General features: G+C 42.6%; 1 pseudogene; it reads right to left on the bottom strand.

Annotated features, from left to right (window-relative positions):
* Positions 1-13,099: 13,099 nt before the first annotated feature.
* LOC135217228 (protein lines-like) lies at positions 13,100-22,079 on the bottom strand (annotated as a pseudogene).
* Positions 22,080-22,505: the final 426 nt, after the last annotated feature.

Raw genomic sequence — 22,505 nt, 5'->3', positions numbered from 1 at the left:
AAAATATCAGCATATGTTAATGATCAAAAGATGAAGTCATAATAAGGTGTTTTTAGTCATTTTTGAGTTTTATTTCCTTATTTGATTCAGTGAACAGGAGTTTATGCTATTTTAATTGTCCTTTAACTGTTAATTCTCTTCGATTTGCCAATTTTTAGAGCGCGTCCGTCAGTATACTTCAGTGTCTGTCCGGGTATGTTGGCATACTTGAATACCTTCTTGCTCTCTCACCATTACGAATTTATGACTTCAAAATGCTTCCAGATTTATGCTGGTAACATTATCTAAGAGTCACAAGAAAGGTTCAGATATTTTAGCAGTTATTCCTGTTCAGGTCTTCAAAATCGGCTAATTCCCTTTTATCTCAAATAAGATGTTATGTCCAGAGTTGGCTTGGGAACTTTTGCTGGAATGTGTGATTTTGAGTGTACATGTATGCTGCTGAATGACCTTTACCATCCAACCCCAAGTGGGTATTCTTGGCAAAGCACTCGAAAGGGTCCTTGATGTTCGCCTGCATCTTCGATTTGATTCCCATACAATATAAAAGTCAGTTCATTAGGATTATTGAGAAATATGGTAACGATTGCCAGATCTGGAAGCGTTCCATCTCCCCAAACCGTTTCATTTGAACTTTTCTTGTTGAGGTCCATAACCCAAAATGGTTCTGTAAAAAGATACATGCCAATTAAGAGGTGGATGACTTGGGGTAGATACCTCTCCAACATAATAAAAATAGAAATATTCTGTCAGTTGTTAAATATTCATGTATAAGCAGGTCTACAAATTATACTTAAAGTTTTTCCGTTGTAAAACGATAACTATTCCTTATGAGAAACTTCCTCAGTGCACCACAGAGAGAAACTGAAAATAGGATGGCAATTCTTCGGGTAAAGTATGTGCAGGGAAATTCTCACTCCAACTGTCTAAGGGCTGCATTCTCATTTCAAAGGGGCGTACCTTGACACAAATAAAAATACTCCAGGCGTCATAAAGACAAAAACTGTAGATGAAATAAAAATAAATTAGTTATAGTTAAATGAAATTTGGGGACAAAAGGAAATAACAGGAAAGGTTGAGAAGCACTGGATAGGAGTACAGCTTTGGCGGTTTGATACTCCCCGCCATTCATTATCTGCTGCACGAGCAAGGAAGTGGTCGTGGGTTGCATTTGATCTAACGATGATCAGTCTGTGACCAGGAATTTTTGTTGCTCAGTTGACCTTTGCATTTTGGGTAGTCATACCACTGGTCAGTGCTACGTAAAGAAGGTTGTCTGCTTCCCATTTTTATGTTCCAGGCACACTAGCTCTTCAAGTCCAGAAATTAAGTAATAATTTGTATTATAAGTACTTAATTATTAATGCTGAAATGGTTTCAGATTTAAAGTTGATCAAGTCTCCATTAATTATGTAAATCAATCCCTATCGTTTGCTGCAAATATTACCGTATCTAGAGACTACTTAAAAAAAAAAAAAGAAAATCCAGAAAGAGAAAAATTGAACACAACTATCATATACACTGATGTCAGAAGAAAAGGTAAAAACATGATGTAATATACTTGCTATTGTTTAAGATGAGCTTGCTTACTGAAACAGTCATAATAATAGAATGATATCGTTCCACAAAATCTTTGATTTTACTATATTAACCAGATTTCTAAATATTTTTTTTATTTAGTAAGTTATTTTATATTTACCGTAAGTTGAATATTCTTAAAGATCAGCACTTTGGATAATTACTCGAGTAGGAGAACCACGTAAGATCACGTACAGTTAAATGGTCCTTTCGAATGACACACACGTACGCAGACACTCACATACACCCACACATACACACACACACACACACAACACACACACATATATAGATATATATATATATATATATATATATATATACTACATACATAATATATATATGTACATACATAATATATATATATATACATACATACATACAAACAATAGAAACACGCACTTACACATAATAAGTAATAGGAAGACCAATTGTTTCGAGGTTGTAACATTCTCCCGGCATCTAAAAAATAAACACAATTTCTTAAAATAAACACACTCTAAAATACAAATAAAATTAAGTAGAATACATCAGAACTAAATATTGAGAATTGACATTGAACAATATTGTTTAATCCATGAAATAATGAGATAGTTACACGTGACAAAAAACACAGTTAAAAACAAACTAACTCGTGTTACCGTTCATATTACAAAGCGATAGTTTTTCTCTTCTGGTATATGACGTCTCAGATGTGGTAAGCTGCATATCAGTGCACCGACTGGCTACTGTAGAAAAAAAGAAAAAAAAAGATTCAATACTCAGAGGATGGTCGTGTTGACTGGAATGCTTGCCAATGGCTGTATATGCATATTTATGCGACCTGTTTGTTGTAATTTTTCCAAATGATAAGGAGCTTAAAGCTTTTGCGACCATTTTTGTGTTGCCTTTTATTCCATACTTAAGTGTTGCTGTTACGGATTAAACAACATTGTTTCATTTTAATTCTCGATATTGAAGGTTTGATATATTTTATTTTATTTCATTTGTATTATAGTGTGTTATTTTAAAAAAAAGTGTATTTATTTTATGGATGCCTGATGATGGCGAATGTTACAGCCTCGAAACTAGGCGCTATAAAAATTGTTTACTCCATTGATGGTCTACCTATTCCTTATTCGACCCAACCCACTTTCCTTGTAATTCTTCTGTTTCATATATATATATATATATATATATATATATATATATATATAAATATATATATATATATATAAATATATATATATATATATATATATATATATATTATATATATATATATATATATATATACATTTTAAATTATATAATTGACAGATAGGGATTAAAAAGGAAATAAGTACCTAGAATCCAACACATCTAGAGAATCTGTAACCTTCCCAAACAAAACATGGGTACAACTGAAGAGGTTTACATAAAGATTGAGTCCAGCTCCTCAGACACAGGTACAAGACAATTAAAGGACTATACAGGGCGGCAACTGACCACATTCAAATTTTTGTTAAACAAAAACTTTTATTTTTTCGCAAGATAAACTTATTCACAAAACATATATCAAACATACATATACAAAGAAAAATATTTATAAGGCAACTAATTTGCATTTAAGTCTGTGATTGTATCTTTGAGTCACGTTCCAATTTTCGCGATTCAGTTATACATATATATATATATATATATATATATATAATATATATATATATAATATATATATATATTTGTATATTTATATATATATATATATATATAATGTATATTTATATATATATATATATATATATATATTGTATCGTATACATATAAGTATATTACATATATTTTTTTATATATTCAATATATATGATATATATATAGATATATATAAATATATATATATATACACATATATATATCTATCATATATCATATATATATATATATATATATATATATATATATGTATATAATACTATATAATAAGATATTTATATATATATATATATTTATATATATGTATATATATATATGTATTATATATATATATATATATATATATATATATATATATATATATATATTAAATATGAATATATAGTTTTATGTAGAAAGCCGATCATTTAAGCATTAAGTGTTGAAATCGATAGCTGCTGATGTAGCATTCAGTTTACTTAGTTTTCTATGTCTAATAACTGCATCTTCGAGGCTACTGCATTCTGCCGGTAACTCGCCGACGTTTTTCATTCTTTGCAAAGGAAATCAATTGCAAACTGGTGTAAGGTTCCTCTTCGATGAATGACGAACATCGGCGAATTCCTGGCGGAATCCAGCAACCTCGAAAAAGCAGTTATTAGGATACAGAAAATTTGATATAAACTAAACAGCTGATGCGCCACCACTTTCAACACTAAGTATTTAGTTGTTATCATTGTTTGTATCTTACTGAAAATGTGTTATACCTTTTTAATCTGAATAAATAATGTTGAGTTTTAAATTAGATAACAAATAAAGAAGTGATGACACAAAAATAAATAATAAGTTACCTAATCAGAATGAGCTAAGTTTTTGAGAAGAGATAAATGAGGAAACTAGTCAGAAACTTGCTACAAATCTGTGGTGCATATATTGCAGGATACACTTTTAAACAGTTTTGGGAAGGTAAGGTTATACGCACATACAGTAGTTCACAAGGAATTAAGAAGAGTACAGTGAATATTCAAAAACAATATCTATGGGCATTGGAAGGCATAAACAACAGCTCATAAGAAATACCAGACTGTGTAGTAAGCGTAAAAAGTCCAGCGATACTCCATCGTTTAGGTGAACTTCACACACTCCATGCAAATTGGAAGTAAAGACAAGTGGGCGAGGTTGAAAGCCTTTCTTCTGAGGCCTTCTGAAAGGTAGAGGAGACGTTGTCCAATATTTGCTTCGCAGGTGATGGTCATCTCTCCATTGCTGAATGACAGGTCGCTCCACGTAAGGGCGGGGTTGTACTGTTGCAGTCACTGTAGGTTCATGTCGTCTCTTTGCACCTCTGCTATTTAGGGACTGGCTAACCAAAGCTGTATGGTGTTGACGCAATTTCGCAAAAGTGTCTACCACAGTGTTTGCTGAACCCTTCAAATATTTGATGGGGTGCAGGAGTGTTCAGCTATTGCTGATAGGTGGCGTTTTTGTCATGCTGACCATGCATCTGTTGTCTTTGTGAAGGAGCGCACCAAGAGTTGTTAGTATGTTCGTATGATGAACTGTCATCCTTCGAGCATGTGACAGACGTGATGGATGGCTTTGTGGATTGCTAGGAGCTCCCTGTCGAATGCTGAGTACTTTTGCTCCGCTGACGTTAACTTCTTTCTGAAGAACACCAACAGATGATAACTATCATCCGTGACCTGCTCAAGTAGGGACTTATGTGGTAGAAGAAAAGTTAATTGGTTGCAGAGGTTATTGCTGGTTTTGCTAAAATCAAATGCATTATTTTGATCTTCTGACCAACTTATTTTGGGGGGGTGGGTTTCCTTGTGAGATTTTGTAGATTGGACTCATGATTTTAGCAATATTTGTGATACATCTGTGATAATAATTCTTTTACTACTTTAATTGTTGTTGGTTTTGGGAAGTTGGCGATTACTTTTTGCTTTCTCTGGTAGAGGTTTAATGCCTTCTGGACTTACTTTATGTCCCAGGAATTCCAACATTTTCTTGGCCTATTCGCACTTGTCTTCCCTTTTGACATCCTTAAGATGTTGCTTGAGGCTGGGCTAAATATAGGATGTAGTCGACGCAGACGATGCAGAAGGGAAGGTTTGTTATAAGTCTTTGGAAAGTTGCCCTTGCGTTCTGGAGGGCAAAACTGCTGTAGTTGAACATGTAGGTCCAAAGGGGATGATGATCGTGGTCTTTTCTATATCTTTCTTCTCTACTGGAACTTGGAAATATCCCTTCAGCAGGTCTATTTTGGTGAATATCTTGACTCCATTCATGTGGTTGGTTATGTTTACTATATTCGGCAACGGGTGTTCTGTTGGGTTTCGGTCCCATGTGAAGGGGGGATGTCCATGGGGTGGGGGCTTTTTTGCATATTCCGGCATTCTCCATTTCCTTGAACACTTTATTGGTGTGGGTGAGTTTCTCTGTAGCTAACCGTCTGAAGCATGAGTGGACAGGGGTGGGGTGGGATGCCCTACCATTTCTATGTGTTGGATGTTGTGTTGCAGGTTGTCTTTAAAATCCTTTTGGCAGTTTGTAGAAGTCAGCATATTTCTAGCGGAGGGGTAGATGTCGTTTTTTCTGTTGCGGTGATGGTGTGGTGGTGGGTTGTTTGCCCAGTTATTGATACGATGATACAGGAGTTGTGCTTGGGATCAGTTGTTTTGGTGCTATGTCGACTAGCAGGTAGTTTGCTTTTAGGACGTCTGCTCCTAAAAGTGCTGTTGTCAAGTCTGCTGTGATGAAGGTCCAACTGTTGTCTTTCCCGTTGAATGACACATTCATATTCTGCTTCCCATACATCTCAAGTTTTGCTACGCTGGTGGTGGATATGTGGAATTTAGTGGGTGGGGTAGGGTTGATTCCTTCGTGCAGGTTGGCTGGTACAAATGATTTTGCATGCACCTGCGTCGACAAGAAATTCTGTGCTTGACCTGTCGTCCCTGACGAAGAAACACGTGAGACCTTGGGTTCGTATCTGGAAGAAAGACAGAGGTAAGCAGGCACAGCTTCTCTTACGAGGCTACGGTCTACTCACCACTGAGAGAGAGAGAGAGAGAGAGAGAGAGAGAGAGAGAGAGAGAGAGAGAGAGAGAGAGATAGGTGTAATTGACGAGAGGGAATTGATTTAAACTGATAAAAGATTTTAAACTTTGTAAGTAAAATAAATAGAACTTTTGCATAAGAGAAAAAAAGTTGAATGGCAATGCCATGCAATACAAATATTGAGCACCAAATTGCAACGGTTATTACAAAAGAAATGTAAAGTTAAAATTTGCAAACTCTTCAAGGACATCGGTCGAAAAATATACAGGTGAGTTAACAAAATGAACATAACGACTTGGAAACTCGGTAACAAAATATAGATTATCATCTCATAAGATTTAATGTTTACTGGAGAGTTAAAGCGAGTCAATAAATCTAGATTTTCTCTCATACACTTTGGATTGCTAGATACTATAGTCTAAGTTGCAGCTTTTAGCTTTTTTTCTACAGGTGGTCTTTAGAGCCTGGATTTACAGTTGACACAAATATCTGGGATATCTGAGACACTTTCATAGCAAAGACGGCCAGCATGTGTCTGTAGATGTGGACGCTATAACCTTGAAACTATTTCCATAACTGCTTAATCATCAATATTAGAAGTTTTTATTTTTTTTGTTGTGTTTGTTCCCTCAGGTAATGCAGTTGCTCCAATAAAAACAAGTTAAAAATTACCAAACTGAAACATAAGCATCTCTTAAGATTTGTAATAAAAATTTTTAAACATTAAGTGTTTCTCTAAGAGAAAATAATATACCTTCATCGTAAGAATTTACGTTTTAATGCAAAAAATAACCAAGAACTTCCATTCCCTTACATTATAAAAAAATGAGAAATGCTCAAACCTAAAGCAAGTAAAAATGATAATAGATGTATTAAAACTAAGATATCGTTATTAATAATCAAATATTAAATCGTATTTAAAAAAAAAGGATACCTATGACTATGGTATACATTCGCTATTGCTGTTCACTTTCATAACAGAATAAGAACCAATTTTTAAACATTAAAACGGTACAGAATCATATGACGGATCAACACCTATCGAACTACTTCTACAATCTCCTGACAATCCATTGTATTTCAGTGTCTCCCGAATTGTCACTGATTCCCAGGGCTGTGGCACCGGCGGGAATTCTGTCCTTGTCTCAGTAGATTTTTTCAATTGACATCAAAGGTAATCCTAATTAAATCCTTCAAGCAAAACATTATATGGTTAATGTCCCCATCGCGTGACTCCTATAAAAGCGCTGTATAAGTTTCCATTTGGGGATTTGTTTACACCTTTAAATATTATGGGAAAGCTGTAAGTCAAGAGGTGTTATTGGTCAATTGGTAACGTTTTCAAGCTCAATAGATCGACTTTGATTTGGGTGTTTTCCTCCTTCGAGATTTATTGTGACCTGCTGAACATTAGATTAGTCATTTGTGATGAGCTCGTTCAGACTTTCACCTAACTAAATGTACGCTTGAAAGTTCATATAAATTAAGACAATTTTTTTAGTATGACAAAACAGTTGTGATGCGTTATTTAACCTAAGATTGGTGTAGAGTAAGTTTTCATTTAAGATTGGAGAAGCGCCGTGTGTGAAACATATTCTTCCGAGTATTCCCTGGATGCCTCCTGCTGAGCAGCTTGTTATTTCATTCTGCTATGCAGTATTTCATTCGTTCCTAGGAACTTTCTCGCATGATTTTTGTGTGGCCACTTTTACGCTGGCAATATTGGCAAAAATAATATGCAAACGGTGCACTACTTGTTTAACCCTCTCGTAGTTAATGGGATTGTGGTATTTAAGTGGCAAGTCTTGTAAACACCATTTATGAGTAAACTTTCATAGCCTAATAACTTGACTGCAGATCCATATTGTCAAAAGTAAAATATTGAACATGTTTCACCTGGTAATTAAGACGATATTCATTAATAGAGTATGCTCGCTTTATGAGGCTACATGATTAAGTGGTATCACTTAAGGGTCAAGACAAGTCGAAAAAACTCCATTAGTTTTCAAGCAGCAGCTAAGAGTAAGCAACTGCATCGATGTCTTGGAAATCTATTGGTAGACATCAAGTAAACTGCACCGAACATGAAATCTCAAGAAACATAAAGACATATGATTATCTGAAGCGGGATTCAAAATATTCTATCTGTGATACCGATTGTAAAAAGTTAAGCTTGTTACATTTTCTTACAGATATACTTAATTTACTTATTCTGAGTCATTTCAGTAAATCGATTATATGAAATGGATTTGATTATATGCTCGATATGCATGCTTAAGGAAATCAGAAATTTGAGAGCATTTAAATAAGTTCATAGCCAGTTTTAAGAAAACCATACAGTTGTAGCCAATTTATAATCATGAAACGCAGCAAGCAAAGTCATTAGTAGTTAATGGGAAGTTACCCATGCTGCCTTGTTATGCAGATCCGAAATAGCCACGAGTTGTATACGTAGCAGGGTCATCACGCTTAACTTTTTCCTTCTGCAGACACTTTCAAACTCTTATACTAGTCTTTGCAGTTCATTTATGGCCCACCTTATTATCACACAACTGGACACCTACATCAAATGTCTTTTCTTTGTATTCCTTTATCACTTCATCCATAAGAAAAATTAGATAACCATGTAGACATAACTCTACCTTGCCTCATTCCCCGTTTTCGCACTGAACCAGTCACTCTCCTGCCTACAACTCACTTGCATCATAAATAATTTTTTATTGGTCGCAACAGTTACACCACCTTCCACGCTGCTTCTATAAAATCTATCATAAGCATTCTCTCTTTACTTTCAAGCGTCTTACATAACGGTTTCATAACATATGCTCGATCTCTGTACCCTCTTCCTTGCCTAAACCTACGTGTTCTTCCCTTATCAAACCTTCTGTCATCTGTCTTGAGCTACTCAAAATCCCAACATTCACATTCCTTGGTATGTTCAGGAAAATTGTTCCCGTATAATTCTTACAATCGTCTCTGTTACCTTTACCCCTACACAAAAGATCAAGTATTCCTCCATCCCTTAGTTTTGGAACCTTTATCTCACCCAAACACATTTCACACACACAAAAGCCAGCCAGTCAATCACATTTTCATTAATGTACCAAAGCATCTCTCTTGAAATTCCATCGACTGCTGAGGTCTTTCTAATGTTTTTCTAACTCTCTTAATTGCCGTCCTTATGTCACCAACGGTTATTTCCACAAGCAGGCTTGACTATACAATAACTTTTTCTACGCTTGTGTCATTCGGCTCCTCCTCTCTACTATCCTCCATGTTCAAGAAATGCTCAAAACACTCTCACTCTTCAAACGTCATCTGTCTAATTACAGCTCTTATCGAGATCCATTTCCTCTTCAGCCTTCCTTCCGTTCTGCGTATATATATCTCCTTGTAAAACACATTACCCCCATGAATTTCTTGCTCCCCTTCTAACCTTGATCATTTTTTGTCTTCTTTTTTTTCCTCACCCTCTTCTTGACCACCTTGTCCATCCTCATATACTCCCGCACTCAATCCTCCTCTCTGTCTTGCAGTTGTACCACAAATAATATCTTTTTACTATTCACTGTTTATGCACCCTTTTATTTCCTTCCTAACGCCATAAACACTTCCTGTTGACTCCTATTGACCTACTTCATATACATAAAATGTAAGTATGCATGCATGTATGTAAGTGATAGACAGATGGATATAATGAATATCCATCTATCTATCACATGCATTTTTAGATGAGCAGTTTGTAAACAATGAGTTGACGTCACAACTGATTAACTTAAAATCATAATTAGAATTAAACCTTCTTAATCTGTCTATAAAACCCACATTATTTTCCACTGACGCCCCGATATGTTTCCAAGCAATGACGTCAGCTCATTGTTTACAAATGTTCCAGTAGATGAAATACCTGAATTTATGAAGGAGGAAATGAAAAAATACACTATCTCTTGGACAGGTTTTCTGTGATTAAGCTTATTGAATTGTATGTTAAAGGTTGTCAGTTTGTGTATGGAGAAAAGTATTATGAGCAAAGATTTGCAATGGCAATGGGCAATTCGTTATCTCCATTACTTAGAAACCTTTATATGGAGTTTTTCGAAAGTAAGTAACTACCAAGGATACTTCCCAAAGTTATACCGTGTGTTAGGTGCGTTGATGATATATTTTGTGCTTGGCCTGTTGACAAAGATGAAGAGAGCTTCCTAACAGCGTTAGATGCCTTAGTGCCTTCTATGAAATTTACTTTAAAAACCGAAGTAGATAATAAGTCGGCGTTTTTAGACGTTTTAATTGTGCGGAATGATAGAAATTTTCTATCATATGTGTACAGGAAGTCTACGAATGTAGATACCTACATACATTTTTATTCAAAGCATTATCCGAGAACGAAGATGATGGCACATTGCAACAAGTCTTAGATATCCTCGTGATTTCTTTAACAGAGATTCCTTTAAAGCAAAAAAAAAAAAAGAACTTGTTATGAAGTTGGTCGTAAGAGTGATTTTAATGTGAAAAACCTTCTTGTTTTATCATATTGTTGAGACCATTTAATGTTAATGTCATTTTTAAGAACTATGTACTTAAGAACATGTTAATCAGGGATTCCCCTCTACAGAACAGGAGAGTAGTTACATATACTTCAAGACGTTTTTCGTCCTGGCGTCTTGCTTCAAGACGCTTTTCGTCCTGTCGTCTTGCTTCAAGACGTTTTTCGTCCTGGCGTCTTGCTTCAAGACGTTTTTCGTCCTGTAGTCGTGCTTTAAGACGTTTTTCGTCCTGGCGTTTAACAGTAAGAGTAGCAGGTTGATATGACTGCATAAGAGAGGAGAGTTTCTGCTTAAAATCTTGCAGTACGGAAAACTGCGGAGCTTCTTGCTGCTGGGGACAGACTAGAGAAGCTGCAAAGTCAATCTCTCTCTCTTCCTTCTGTTCGTCTTGAGACGAAAGGCCTGAAGAATGCCAATCTGAAGGAGGAGCAGGAGCATGCACTGAAGGCATCCAGTCGTCCAATGCTTCCTTTACTCCTACCAAAGACGATGGCCGCCTGTGCAACATCTTGCGTCTTATATTGGTAGGAGAGCAAACATCGGAGACGAAAGGGGAGCGATCAGGAGTTGCAGCACACACCGAAAGTCTCCCTTCGTCCGACCTTCCTTACTTCCTGCCAAAGACGACGGCCGCCTGTGCGACATCTTGCGTCTTGATTTGGCAGGAGAGCAAGCATCGGAATCGAAAGAGAAACGATCTGGAGTTGCAGTTTGCACCGAAGGTTTCCCCCTTTCCGATATTTCCTTGCCTCCTACCAAAGACGATGACCGCCTGTGCGACATCTTACGTCTTAATTTGGTAGGAGAGCAAATATCGGAACTTGAAGGGAAGCGCTCCGGGCTGCTCCAATGACTACATCCTGGACGCTCTTGACGTTTTTCGTCCTGGCGTCCAGTATCAAGACGCTCGGCGTCCTGGTATTTTCTTTTAATGGGTCTGGATTTCGAAGTCTGACGCCAGCCCCATCTGGGTACTGCGTCGTCAGACGACGAAGAAAACACTTTAACCTCGCCTTTCCTATAGCGAGGGTGAGCGTCCTGGGGATCGTCTACAGGTACGTTCGAGGGGACGACCGCTCGGGAGCTAAAACCTCTCGCCTCCCTTCGTTGGTCGACTTTCCTTCTCACAGGGGTTGGTGAGCTTGGAAGAGGTCTAGTACTAGGAGCACGACAAGTCCGAGCGGTCGCACTCTCCACTGCACTTGCACTAATTTCACTATTCACTTTAATATCTCTCATATTAGACCATAATTTATCCCTGTCTTGTGCCAGGGATTCTACCCGTTGACCAAAGGCTTGAATGGCCGTCATCATGTCCTGTAATGATGGACTTTTACCTGTTTCTGAAACTGGATTTGGTAATGATACAACAGGAGGAGGATCAATAGGATTATCGAGGGATAGAGAACTAGCTATTCCTTGACTGTCTATGGAGGAGCGAGACAAGGTCTTCTTTGCTCTCCTTATCCTATCCTTCTCTAATTTGCACACATAGCGGTAATATTCAATCCATTCAGTCTCAGGCAAGCCCACACATTCATTACATCTATCACCTATCTCACAAACTTTTCCTCTGCATTTACTACAAATAGAATGAGGATCTATAGAGGATTTAGCAAGTCTAGTCTTGCAACCTTTCACACATTCTCAAACTTGAAGCAGAATCAGTCATGATGAGAAATCAAAAAGAGAGATCAAAAACAAGCAAAGGTCAAACCAACAATATCGAAACGAAAGTCAAGAGAAATCCAAAATCAAAATCCAATTCAAGCAAAAGCCAAAGCCAAAGTGTACTTCACCAAATAATACTGCAAAAGACACGGGCTAGTGAGCGAAGTTCCAACGATGTCACCGTAGCGGCGGCAGGGAAGATCTGAGGAATAGTTGGAACGGTTCTACGTACCTGGGTAGAGGGCGCACAGGTGGTGCACCTGACTACCCAATCGGCGATTGCCACGAGTTTTGAAATTCTGCCGTGACGTCAGGGACATAAGCTATATATATAACTTCCAGGTGAGTTAGATGTTTGAAATTCAACATCACAGCATAGTAATTATAATGTAGAAATATAATCCATAGCATAAATTTTCACCAACTTGTGTACTTCACAATTCTCATTAGGGTTGTAACTTTTGTTTACTCTTAAATGAATTGCATACCTGTTACATTCATACGTTCTGCATGTAGAGAACTCGGTTCACTCAAATCTGTTGTCAAATAATTCAAGAGGCGATGTGTTGACAACAAAGTTCAATACACTAAGAAACATTGAACACTTCTTTCTCACTTAGAGACAGAAGAAAATCCATTTCAATTACCTGTACAACAAAGATAAATAAATTATTAAGTAAGAAGAATAACAAACTAAAGACGAAAAAATTCTGATAAAATTCTTTCCAATAATTAGGGGGTCACTTACTTCATAAAATTCTTCACATTTTTTGCAAAAATTTCAGAACAGGGCTAATATTATATGGAAAGAGGCTTTTTGACACAAGCCGATCAATGGCATAACGTAAACGAATCAGGTCAGTCACAACTTCTAATCGGCAGCCACGGTGTGAGGCAAATTCTTGCCAACTGCGGCGAATAAATTTGAGGTAGCGGAGCAGGTAGAGAAGGAACGACGTCTTGTTTGAAACTGAGAGGTCCAAAAGAACGTCATGTTCCGGATAAATGGTCCCTAAAAAGACCAGGAAGGTTGTGTGTGGATTGACATAAGCATGAAGTTTGGGCTGTTGCCTGCACAAAAAAAATTTCAATTTAATATTTGAAAATAATTACTAAATACTGTAAAGTAACCAAGTCTACAAATCTTATTACAACTACCTAGAACAATACTCAAGCTCTATGCATTACTAGTTCAACAAAAGACTTAACATGGCAATTTGTCGAAAATTGCATTTTTCCTAACTATACAAACCTGAGGTCCTTTACATATAGTCCCACCTCATGCCACCCCTCACTCTGTGTTTTTCCTGGGCCTAAAGCAAAAGTGATTCTTCACCTCCCAGTTGCGCTGCGCGCGCACTGTTGGACAAGCAGTTAACTACCAAACTCCTTTGTTCGAAGCTTACGACCGTTCCAGCTGCCACTAGTTACCTTCCTATTGTAAAGGACCTCAGGTTTGTATAGTTAGGAAAAATGCAATTTTCGATAAATTACCATTTGTTCCGATACGTAATACAAACCATCGGTCCTTTTACAATAGGAAGACTCACTTCTTGGTGGGAGGAATCTGAGTCTTAAGAACAGACTGGTGTTCGCCCAACCTTGGATTCCCTCCCTGGTTGTAAGAGCAGAGGGAGGGATCCTAGCCTCTGCCCAATTGATCGGGGTATGTACCGCAGGATCAATGGTCAGACCTCTGGACCCAAGTAATAAGAGGGAGGCAAGCATACCTCTTAAAACTAGCAAGCAAGAACTTGTTCTTGTTGCAAGAGGCAACATAAAGTTTGGGTCTGTCTCTTGTTGGCTTCCACTTCCCCACCCCCCCCCCTTGTTGGGGGAAGTGGTGGATATTCACTCCTATCCCTAATGAAAGGGATAGGATGGGGCTCGGTCGAGTAGCTTACCTGCAACTTGTCCTTTTCCAGCGGGGTGACGACCGTATCCCTCTGCCCACAGGTAGAGGGGGGAGAAAAAGATGGGGAAGAGAAGCCAGTCACACTCTCATTCACTCATCCATTCTTACAGTCACAGCAGGATTCAATGCTGTTCTGCCTGCTCGGGTGTTGGGTAAGCTACACAACGTGTTGAGTAGCCACCACCGGTCCCAAGGAAAAAGTATCCAAGGACCTGTGTGCAATATACCGAAGGTAGGAGGTGAAGGTGGTCTGGTTGGCCCAGACCCCTGCCTTCATGACCTGCGCCATGGAGAAGTTCTTGCGGAACGCAAGGGAAGGACCAATGCCTCTAACTTCGTGGGCTCTCGGACAAAGGGTACGGATGTTGTCGCTACCATCAGCTTCATACGCCCTCCTGATTACCTCACGTAGCCAGAAAGAAAATGTGTTCTTGTATACTTCTTTCTTGGTCACCCTGAGGCGTCGACACTCAGGCCTGAGGTGCCGAGTTCTCTTCAGATAGCGTCGTAGCGCCCTCACAGGACAAATCAGCATCTCATCCGTATCGTTGTCGGTGAAATCCAATAGGGAGGGAATTGTGAAAGACTCGAACCTGTCGTCAGGGATCGACGGATTCAGAGTCTTAGCTACAAAGTTCGGGACGAAATCAGAGCGTCACAGATCCCCATCCCCTGGAATGTTTAACGTCGAAGAAAAGACCATGAAGTTCCCCTACTCTCTTCGCTGATGCCAGGGCCAGCAAGAAGAGGGTCTTGAGGGTCAGATCCCTGTCTGACAACTCTCGGAGTGGCTCGAAGGGTCTTCGAATCAAACTCCTAAGGACGAGAGTCACATACCACGCAGGGGGCCGAGTTCCCTGGGTGGGCAATACCTTTCAAAGCTCTTCATAAGCAAGGAGATCTCGAACGAGTCCGAGATATCCAATCCCCTCAGTTTCAGGACCAGTGCCAGGGCGGCTCTATATCCTTTGACTGTGGGGACAGAGAGGAGCTTTTCTTGGCGAAGAAAAACGAGGAAATCCGCTACCTGCTGAAGAGTGGCTCTGAGAGGAGATAGACCCTGTCTATGACACCAACCACAGAAGACGGCCCACTTTCCCTGGTACACAGCTGCAGAGGACTGTCTGACGTGTCCAGCCATCTCTGCTGCTGCTTTGCGAGAAAAGCCTCTCGCTCGCAAGAGATGGTGGATAATAGCCAGCCGTGAAGATGTAGAGACTGGACTGCCCGGTGGTACCGTTCTACGTGTGGCTGGACAAGGAGGTTGTGCCAAGGGGGAATCTCTCTCGGTGCTTCTGCAAGCAGAGCCAGCAGGTCCGGATACCAAACGGCCTGGGGCCATTTCAGAGCCACCAGGATCATCCTGAGATTCGGGGTGGCCAGCACTCGGCTGATCACCTTGCAAATCAGGCTGAACGGGGGAAAGGTGTAGGCGAAGACGTTGTCCCACGGGTGTTGGAGAGCGTCCTCTGCAGCTGCCCATGGGTCCGGCACGGCTGAAAAGAAAACCTGGAGTTTTCTGTTGTGCCGGGTGGCGAACAGATCTACTACTGGATGCCCCCACAGGTTGAAGAGCCTTTCCGCCACGTCCTGGTGTAGGGACCATTCGGACCCTATCACCTGATCCCGACGGCTGAGCTTGTCTGCTACTACATTCCTCTTGCCTGGAATGTAGCGGGCTGACAGCTCTACCGAGTGAGCCACGGCCCACTCGTGCACCTGCAGCGTCAACTGGTGCAACGGGAGAGACACTAGGCCCCCCCGTTTGTTGACGTATGCCACTAATGTGGTGTTGTCGCACATCAGCACTACCGAGTGTCCCATCAAGCGGTCCCAGAACTCTAGGAGAGCGAGGAATGCTGCCTTAAGCCCCAGGACATTGATGTGAAGGTGCTTGTCATGATGGTCCCACACTCCTGCAGTCAGCAACTCCTCCAGGTGTGCGCCCCATCCCTCGGTGGATGCGTCTGAGAACAGCAACATCTCCGGGAAGGGGGCGGGGGGAGTGCGGAGAGGCACTCCTCTTAAGAGGTTCCTGTCGTCCAGCCACCAGGCTAGGTCCTGCCTCACCTCCTCCGTGAGGGACACAGGGAAGTATGGTGGGTCCTCTGCCTGTGACCAACTCTCCTTTAGTCTCCACTGAAGAGACTGCAGGTGAAGACGCCCGTGAGGGACTAACTTCTCGAGTGACGACAGGTGGCTGATCACGACTTGCCATTGCTGAGCTGACTGTTCCTGCCGAGACAGGAACCGGTCGGCTGCCTCCGTGAATCTGCTGATCCACCAGTCTGCGGGGAAGAATCGCCCTGCTACCGTGTCGATCAGCATACCCAGGTACTTCATCCTCTGCTTGGGTTCGAGATTGGACTTTTCAAAGTTCACCACGATCCCCAGATTGTGGCAGAATTCGAGAAGCCGATCCCTGTCCCATAGCAACTGCTCGCCAGGACTAACCAGTTGTCGAGATACCTCAGAAGATGTATCCTGAACGAGTAGGCCCAAGCAGACACCAGCGTGAACACTCGCGTGAACACCTGTGGGGCGGTTAAGAGACCGAAGCAAAGGGCCCTGCATTGGTACACCATCCCGTCGAGGATGAAGCGAAGGTACTTCCTGGAGGATTGATGGACGGGTATCTGGAAATACGCGTCCTTCAAATCCACTGAAAGCATGAAATCGTTCTCCCTGATGGAGTCGAGTAAGGAACGAGCCGTCTCCATCATAAACCGAGACTGGCGAATGAATCGGTTCAGGGGAGAGAGATCTATCACCGGGCGCCAGCTCCCCGTAGACTTTTCCACCAGGAAAAGGCGGCTGTAGAAGCCCGGCGACTGATCCCTGACGATCTCCACAGCTCCTTTGCTCAGCATGGTCTTGGTCTCCTGTCGAAGTGCTACGTCCTTTGATGTTCCCGGAACGTAGGTCTGAAGATGGACCGGGTTGGAGGTGAGGGGTGGCCGAGATATTCGAAAGGTAGTAGATATCCCTCCCGAAGGACATCTACTATCCAGGTCTTGGCACCCTAGCACTGCCATGTTGCCCAATGGCTCGCCAGGCAACCCCCCACTTCCAGCAGCAGGTGAGGGGGAACGCCGTCCCTAGCATTTCCTGCCTCTCTTCAACTTCTTCCCCGCCCCTCCTCGAGGAAAGGGGGGCTGGGAGGGGGGCTGATGGCGACCTCCCCTGGTAGAAGTCGAAGGCAGAATCTTTCCTCGGGGCTTAGACGAGGCAACCGTCTTAGCAGCCGAGGAAGCGCTAACCAAACTCTTAGGCTTGGCCGCAGTTGATCGAGGCTGCCCAGAAGCCTTCGAAACTACCTGGTGGACCAGACGATCACTGTCATCAGTGCGACGTCTTTCCACCGCAGCGTCCACCGTCTCTCCAGGGAAGAGAGAGGAGGAACTCCGTACAGGTCCGTTGCGTAGTCCCAATGCCGCCTCACGCCCAGCCGCCCTGGACACTCGGGTAAGGCGTTGGATTCCAGGGCTAGTGCCTCCTGCTGTGAGAACCAAAGGTTCTTCGACAGGAGCTGCTGCAAAGACACTCCCAGAGTTAGCCTGGCTAGCTCCGGGTTAACCTGTTTGGGTGGCATCGGATCCTCTGATGGCACATAGAACCTTCTCTGTTGCAGGAGAGGAAGGTACAGAAGAGGCAGACCTGACGCTCCCTCCTCGCTCACCGGCAGAACCAGTGTGCTTGGGGGGCGAGCGGCTGGACCGAGAACAGCGGCCCCGGTCCCATCATCAAGAGGAGCTGCTGCTGGTCCCCCTATCCGTCCGGTCCCAGTAAAAGCGGCGGTCAGGGGACCTGCAGAGATCACTGTCGCGGTGGGACCGGTGCGTGTTCACAGCGCGTCAAACAGCTGGGACCAGCCGAAACTGGTTCCTGCGATCGAGGGGACCTCTTACCAGCCTCAGCCCGTGGCCGGTCTGGGACCGTCACGTCAACCCTGGTAACCGGCTGGTCGCTGCGAGAGCGGCCGCTGGCCTGGTGAGAGTCACCTGAGTGGCTCTTGCCAGCCTTCTGCTCCGTGCCTTGGTCCTGGCGCCGAGTGAACTCGGGCGTCTGGGCCTTGGCTGCACGGCTGCCCATGGGCGACTGTACACTCAGTACCTCTCACAAACAATAGGCCGAGCCGGAACCTGGCGTAGCGGCAGCGTCCCTAGCACCAGGCGATAAAGTCCGGTACCGCTCTGGTCCCTGTCTTCTTCTTCCTTGCAGAAGGAGAGACGGGCCCTGCTCCCGAAGGAGCAGGAGGACCAGCGGAAGGAACCCCCGTTCCACCGGAGTGGAACGGGCCCTTAGAAGTTCCCGAAGGAGCCTTCTTAGGGGGGGAGGAGGCATCCTTCTTCTTCCTCGGCTTGGAAGCCTTGGAAGTCGAAGGGGAAGAGGCAGCAGCAGGCAACGAAGAAGACGACGAAGACAACAACGACACCTTCCTCTTCTTCTTCTTTTTCTTCTTTGTCAGCTCCCTCAAGACAGACATCAAGTCCTCCATCCAGGATGGAGCCGGAGCTGCTGTTGTCGAAGCAACAGGGCCCGGCTGCACCTGTCCAGAAGGACCAGCGTCTGGGGCAGCAACACCATGGGCTGGAACGACGTCGCCAGGTGCGGGAACAGCAGGAACAGCAGGTACGGCAGACAGGGCAGGTACTCCAGGAGTTGGGGCAGCAGCCAGCGACATTCTGGGTACCGGCAGCAGGTCCAGGGGCAAGCTCTTCAGGCATCGGAAGTCCAGAGCTGGCAACACGACGAACCCAGGAGGTGGAGGCATGCCCCTCCTCGGCACGGCTGCGATTGGGCCCTGCACGGTGGCCGTAGGGGTCACAGACATCATGTGAGGGGTGTAAACCAGGTGAGGAGGGGCGGCGTACCCTGGAGTCGAGATCGTGGTGGTAGTGGTGGTCACTGCTCCATGGGTGACCGGCACAGCTCCCACCAGATGCTGGAGCAGCCCCTGGACGCTTGGCGTGCCCTGAAGTCCCAGTGACACCCACACCTGGCCAAGGTCGTCGCCCGCAGCAGAAGCACCTGAGGAAGCAATAGTCGAGTGATTAGGAGGGGTTCCCCCTCGCGTAGGGGGTGGGGGGCGAACCCCACCCCGAGCGGACGGAAGACCCCGAATACAATTGCACATCGGGGTAATGAGCGCCCTCCTCTACACTCAACACATCGGGCGTAGAGAAGGACCTCGAAACCAACCCCCCCTCAAAAAGGGGAAGGTGCCATACACGGGAGCTGAGCCGGGGGCAGGAAAGAAGTGTCCGTAACCAAAGGAGTCGCTGGAGAGCTTTCCGACGACTCCTTGGCAGGTCTGCGCTTCTTCCTACCCTCGTACAGCACCCACTGCACCTCCGAACAATACATACAAATATTGCACGGCTCGGACCAAGAGCATTCTCGCCCTCGGCACCGAGCGCAAAGGGCACGCGGATCAATTTCTGGAAAGGAGCGATAATAAAAAAATTAAAAAGACAGTACGTACTTACAATTTCACTTTCAAACACTGACAAACCAAGTTGAAGAATATTCACAAAACCAAAGCATACGACGATGAAGCGGGCAGAGAGCGATGGTGAACACGTCCTCCACACACACGACTGAAAGCAAAAGTGGTTCTTCACCTCCCAGTCGCGCTGCGCGCGCACTGTCGGACAAGCAGTTAACTACCGAACTCCCTTGTTCGAAGCTTACGACCGTTCCAGCTGCCGCTAGTTACCTTCCTATTGTAAAGGACCTCAGGTTTGTATTACATATTGGAAAATAAAAATTTCATGCATCCAAATTATTAGCGAATATATTTTTCTCTCAAGTTATATGTATCATAAAATAATTATTCCTATTCCTGCTCCAAATATTACTGTAAATGCTTTACCAATCCAACTCTACAAAGCAATAAGCAACTAACTGTGGAAAGTAATGCATACCCATTTACTTTTAATATTCCTGAAAAGAAAAGCACACAATATGTATTCCAACACTACCTATATATAATGAAAATAAATTAAAGTACATAATTTCTTGAAATGTATACACCTTACAGTTGCCTACCTTATGTGAATCCCTAGACCTGTGAAGATGTCTAATCCACACACCATTGATTCAACCAACCAGTCATCTTGGTCAGCAAAGAGTCGTACCATCCACTCTGCCATTGGAGCCTCAGGGTGGAATGGAAGTTTTGATTTGACAAAACTATCAACTTTGCGCATCAACATCCTCTGATCCTGAACCTCCAGACCTGGAGGAGTTTTCTGAAGAAGAATCGCATCGTTTCCTTGACTGTCACTGCAATTGCTTTCAAAATGACTAACACTACTTTGTGGAAAATAGTGCGCTCACTCTGGTCAATTCCACTAACACTTCCGGAACTTGGTCCTGCACCGATATCCATTGCATTGGAGCTGTGGTTTGGTAATGTACTGTGTTCCGCTGGTCCTCCACCAGGCACACACTCCAACAACCTTCTATCTTTCACAGCACAGATGAGGAGGCGAGCCAAGTTACAGGGCTCCTCTGCTCATACGTCCTGGAGGGCCAGCGTACTCCCATAACACAAGACCTCATTATAAAGGTCGAGCACTTTTCGCCACACTATTGTATGTGTGTGCCAAGTGAGAGGAGTCATAAGACGCTCTATTCCTGAGTAAAATTCCTTTCTATCAGTCACAGAAAGATTAGCTTTGACGAACATTAAAGATTCCCAACGTGTTAAAAAAGATACAATAATATGTTCTCTTTCAGTAGAAAATTCATTAATTAGCTGCATTAATCTAGACACTAAAAGAAACCACTTGCAATCAAGCTTTTTAGTTGCCACATACTTTACTTCATTAACCCCCTGTGAATTAGCTGGGGTTAAAGTTATCTTTGCACAATCTCATGGCTGTCCTATGTCAGCAGGCTCTGTTCCTTCCAACGAACGCTCATCTAAATCTTTCCACTCGATAACTCTCCTAACAACTTCAATTGAATGACCCATTTCAATGAGGTTGGTAGACATGGCAAGATTGTCTACTAATTTTTCCAACACAATTTCACTGGCACGGCCACGTAACATCAGCTAAAGCGAGGACAGGGCACGAGAAGATGAATAGCTCACGTACTTATCTTCCGAGCCCATGAAGCCAAAAAGAATGTCAAGAACGGCCCCTTCGTTATCTGCCCCTGCTGCAACCACCTCACTGATGCTGGAACATAAAACGCCTTGACTCTGCTGCCTGAGAGACACTTCAAAGAAAAGAGCAAGCATACTAATGTACAGAAGTGTTTCATCCCGAAGCTGTAACATGTGTGACACTTGGTGTGATGAAAAGCAGTCATTACAGACAGGCAGTGTGTGAAGGATGTTGGGAAGCTGCAGGGAACAGAGACACTTTCGTATCAACTAGGCATGGATTACCTCCAAGTCCCTTCTTGGCAACAGCTGCCCCCCACTGTCATCCCCAGAGGGGGGCATTATCACCCTTTTCTGCTGGGGTTCTACCATTTTAACATGATTCACAATGCTGTTCATTTCACACCTGCATGATTCCGATGCCTGTCTCGAGTTCTTGGGTGGACATGTACATGCACTGACACATCTGAGAAATCCTCCATAGCACAACATTATGTAGCAGGGTTTCAGCTAGTACTACAATACTGTCACCTGGCTGACAGTATTCTGTGTCTGCAAGCATAGAATGGAAGTGGCAGTGTGTCATGATGTTTCCATTCAGCATTCATCTTCGGAGCAACTTTCATCTCCATGTGTTGGACTTTCACTGCAGGACAAGTGGTGAAATGATCCTGAAAAGTTTAAATATCTTTAGTTTCTCATACCATGAACATGAAACAATATTTAGGGTAAAAATAATCCATGGGAAATATGTACTAAACACAAAATGATTACCTGGTACAGTAATAAGAAAATCTGGTTAACTAAAATTGTTTAGTGATGATAAAACTAGCAATATTCTTGTCCTCAGTTCATGCTTGTCCTCAGCATGGAACCAGTATTCCCCAAAAAAGGTGGGATAAAATGCTCTGCCAAAGATATTGCGGCAGAAATTGACATTTTAGCTAGGATAAAGCATACC

This window comes from Macrobrachium nipponense, chromosome 7, assembly GCF_015104395.2.
Source record: "Macrobrachium nipponense isolate FS-2020 chromosome 7, ASM1510439v2, whole genome shotgun sequence".
Taxonomy (NCBI): domain Eukaryota; kingdom Metazoa; phylum Arthropoda; class Malacostraca; order Decapoda; family Palaemonidae; genus Macrobrachium; species Macrobrachium nipponense.
The sequence above is the reverse complement of the archived record's forward strand: the minus strand, read 5'-3'. Positions and strand labels throughout refer to the sequence as shown.